Source organism: Camelus bactrianus, chromosome 28, assembly GCF_048773025.1.
Source record: "Camelus bactrianus isolate YW-2024 breed Bactrian camel chromosome 28, ASM4877302v1, whole genome shotgun sequence".
Lineage (NCBI taxonomy): Eukaryota > Metazoa > Chordata > Mammalia > Artiodactyla > Camelidae > Camelus > Camelus bactrianus.
The window spans coordinates 24779992-24784296 of record NC_133566.1 but is presented as its reverse complement, the minus strand read 5'-3'; the positions used below and the strand labels follow the sequence as shown (position 1 = coordinate 24784296).

Genomic DNA, 4305 nt, shown 5'->3' with positions numbered 1-4305 from the left:
TTTCTGCATAATTATTCCCCCCCAAAAATAAAACTTAGCTCATAATAACTATAATCATCTATTATCTGTCACAATTTCTGTCGGCCAGGAATTTGGAAGTGGCTCCACTGGGAAAGACCATCTTGCTGTCTCTCAGCTTGAAACTGGAGGGTCCATGGTCCATTCAAAGCAGCTCACTTACATGGCTGCCAGGGTTAGGGTTAGGGTTAGGGTTAGGACCCAGGTCCTCATTAAGTAGGCCTCTCCAGAGGGCTGTTTGAGTGTCCTCATGAGCTGACAACTGGCTTCCCCCAGAGCATGGCTTCCAAAGGCCAAGACACAAGCCACAATACCGTATTTGACCCACCTCAGAAGTCACACACCATCTCTTCCACCTGATTCTGTGGGTTACACAAAGCCATTCCTGATTCAGTCTAGGAGGAGAGCTCACAAAGACTTGAATACCAGGAGAAAGCAATCTTTGGGGGCGATCTTGGAGGCTGGCTACCACATTCTTCTACTCCAAATACTAAAGGCGTTAAATCAAGACATTCGAGCCTTTCACCTCTGTTTGCAGGACTGGGGAGCAGAAGTCAAGGAGGTTATTTGTGAGGGTCTCAGCCTGCATCACCATCATCATGGTTCTGAAGAGCTCACCTGGGTGCTGCTTCAAATATCAGAACACTTTGAGAAATTCCTACCATGCATTTTAGCCAGCAATTGTGAAGTGAGAAATTCTCTAGAGGCTACTTCTGGCTATCTTAGTGCCTACTGTACCCAAGACGTTCATTCAGAAGGTACCCTGAACCCTCCTACACTATTGATGGGGATGCAGTTTGGTGCAACCATTGTGGAAAACAGTATAGAGAGTCCTCAAAAGACTAAAATTAGACTTACCATATGACCCAGCAATCCCATTCCTGGGCATATATCCAGAGGGAACCCTAACTCAAAAAGACACCTGCACCCCAATGTTCATAGCAGCACTATTTACAATAGCCAAGACATAGAAACAGCCTAAATGTTCATTGACAGATGACTGGATAAAGATACTATTGTGGTATATTTATACAATGGAATACTACTCAGCCTTCAAAACTGATAAAATAGTGCCATTTGCAGCAATGTGGGTGGCCCTGGAGAATGTCATTCTAAGTGAATTAAGCCAGAAAGAGAAAGAAAAATACCATGTGATATCACTCATATGTGGAATAATAATAATAAAAAAAAAGACAGATGAACTTATACATAAAACAGAAACAGGCTCACAGACAGAATACAGATTTGTGGTTCCCAGTGGGGAGGGGCGTGGGAAGGGATAAACTGGGAGTTCGAGATTTGCAGATACTGACTGGTATATATAAAATAGATAAACAAGTTTATACTGTATAGCACAGGGACAGATATTCAAGATCTTGTAGTAACTCATGGCGGAAAAGAATATGAAAATGAATATATGTATATTCACGTATGACTGAAGAATTGTGCTGTGCACCAGAAATTAACACAACATTGTAAACTGACTAAAACTCAATAGAAAAAAAAAAAAAAGAGTGCCCTGAAGCTGCTGAGAACCTCACACCTGCTTCCAGAGTGTGACCCCTCCCATTCCTCTGCTTTCCAACCTCAAATAAAAATCTCTCATTGCCTGATGCTGCCCTGGAATCATGGAGAGAAGGGAATTCTGGGAAAAGCCATTCCTGTAGTCTCCTTGCTAACGCAGGGAGTTTTTGGAAGCAGGCGATAATGCTGAGCTGACCACGGATAATGCAGCCTAGACTTTGGGGAGTTTTTAGTCAGTGAAACATGCATAGTAGTATTTCATGCATTTTACCATGAACTTCTCCCATCTGCTTCAAAAATAGTAAAAAAAAAAAAAAAAAAAAAAAAAAAAGTTTAATTTTTTTTTAAAGTAAGATAAAGCATGCTTACAAACAAGGTAAACATTTCCATGAATGCGATAGTAATGAACAGGGGCTGAAGCCATAAATCTATGGATCCAGGAATGGCAGAGAGGGTTAGAGTCCTACTCCTATAAAAATGTTACGGACTGAATGCTTGTGTCGCCCATATTCACGTGTCGAAGCCCCAGTCACCAAGGTGATTGTATGAGGACGTAAAATCTCTGGAGGTGATGAGGTTCAGTAGGGCCAGGAGGGTGGAGTCCTCATAATGGGATTAGCGTCCCCACAAGAAGAGAAAGAAAGATCAGAACTTACTGCCGAGAGGACACAAAGGGTCAAGATGTAGACAAGATAATTCTGAAACAAAGAATCTACCCCACAAGCTATATAGGCTCACTGAAAAGTAAGACAGCAAGTGAAGTCCTAAGATAATAACAGCCCAGAGATGGACAAACAGACCAATGGGATAGAATAAGAGCCCGGGAATGAACCCAAGTGTACGTGCGCCTTTGGTAAAAGTAGATGAGGCCTCATTAATCGCTGGGGTGAAGGCAGACTGCCTACTGAGTGGAGCTGAGACAACCTGACTTCCGTATGCAAATTCCAAAGCTGGAAAATACCACTGAATATCCACCTAACACCATTCAAAAAACGAATCCCAGGCTGACTGAAAAATAACAGTATCTCTATGACACTGGAAAGGGAAGGAGCTCTTCTTCTCCCCAGTTTTACTGTGTAGAATTATTACAGTCCTTCTGCACACACACGTTATATTGCATGTAAATACACAGAGACAGTACACTGCACATTTTTTTGTTTTCATATATGTACTAATCATTGTTTCTAAGAACAGATTAGATCTTTAGCTTTTTAAACTTGCATACTTATCAAAGGAATAAAGCCAACCACAAAATAAGGAACAACAGAATGTGGTAATCCAATCATAAAGGACAGTCACATGTGCTCACACATATTCAAGAAATCAACATAATAATTAGTTCATTTGTGTCCTTATTATTACTGCTATTATTTTTTAGATTCTTCATATAAATAATGTCATATGGCATTTTTCTTGGAAAGGGAAGGAACTCTTAAAACGATATAAAAAGCAGAAATCATAAAGGCTTAATTAATTTGACTAAATCAAAACTAAAGTTTCAGTACAATAGAGGCCACTTTTTTGAGAGGACAATTGTCCCCTCCTTATATTCACAGAAAAAGAATATAAATCGATGATTCACAGATGAAATTCTGGTAAGAGGAGACTGAAATATATAACAACAGTCCACTTCCATCTAACATTTCTCTGCAGTACACAAGCTGGAAATCTGGCACATTCCTCTTGACTGGGATAAAGGAAAACAAGAATTGTCAGACACTGCAGGTGGGAGTACAGTCTGAGTCAGCCACTTTGGAGACGTGTTTCATAATCATTGTTGACAATCCAGACGTTCCAATGGTAGGTTAACACCTCGAGTGAAATCCTGCACCTATGCTCTGGAAGAGAGCTCTGTTTGTGATCGCAGAATGTTGGAAACATCTCAAATGTCCATTAGAAGGAAAACAGATAAGTATTGATGTATACATATGATAAAATACTATAGCACAATTCAAATGACAATTATGTTTTTTATATATCAACAAAAATAATTTTTAACAATGTAATGTTGAGTGAGGAAAGTTCTGTAACACTATGTACCCTATGATATCATTTATACACAGTTTATAAGAAAATTATGTATTATTTGTGTATGTCTGTATATGCTTACATTACAAATTCATGGAAGCCCCTGTTTCTGGAGAGGAAAGGAGGTGAATGAAATTGAGGAGGTAAGCAAAGGAGAGTTCAATTTTATTGTAATGTTTTATTTCTTTAAAAAGAAACTAAAGTAAATATGATAAAATATTGGCACTTATTTATTTTTGTTATTGGGTACATTCATGTTTATTCTCTGTAATTCTTTTGTATTTTTTCTCTGATTAAAAAGTCAAAGTGTTAACGGCACTTTTAGAATTTGTCTGGCAGGCTTTCTGACCTGTACCAGAAAACCCCCCACGCAGGTAATTTCCAACAGTTGAGTCATTCTGGTTCGGGTGACACGGTCTCCACCTGTAAAGCTGGTTGAGTGCTGGAGGTCTAACCTGGCTCCTGATAGTTGAGAGTGGGGAGGTTGGGACTGCATGGGAGGCTTCCAGCTTCAGGCTGATCCAGCTTCCCCTGCACCCCAAGCCGCCACCGTGAGCACTAAACAAGCCAAGCTGGTCCTGGCCAAGGTGACACAGGCATTCTTGGCCCAGGAGAACACCATACACATGGATGACGCTCAGGACAATGGGTGCAACTGAGACAGGCTGGGATCTGAGACCCGGAACCCTGTGCTGCAATGCTTGCACCTGGTCAAATGTATCCTTGAGCAACAGA

The 4305-nt window shown here is 40.5% G+C and overlaps 1 non-coding gene across 1 annotated transcript; it reads left to right on the top strand.

The window, feature by feature from the left end:
* Nucleotides 1-3874: 3874 nt before the first annotated feature.
* Nucleotides 3875-3937, top strand: LOC123612144 (U7 small nuclear RNA). The gene has a single exon (XR_006719334.1). It is a non-coding gene; the product is annotated as a U7 small nuclear RNA (small nuclear RNA).
* Nucleotides 3938-4305: the final 368 nt, after the last annotated feature.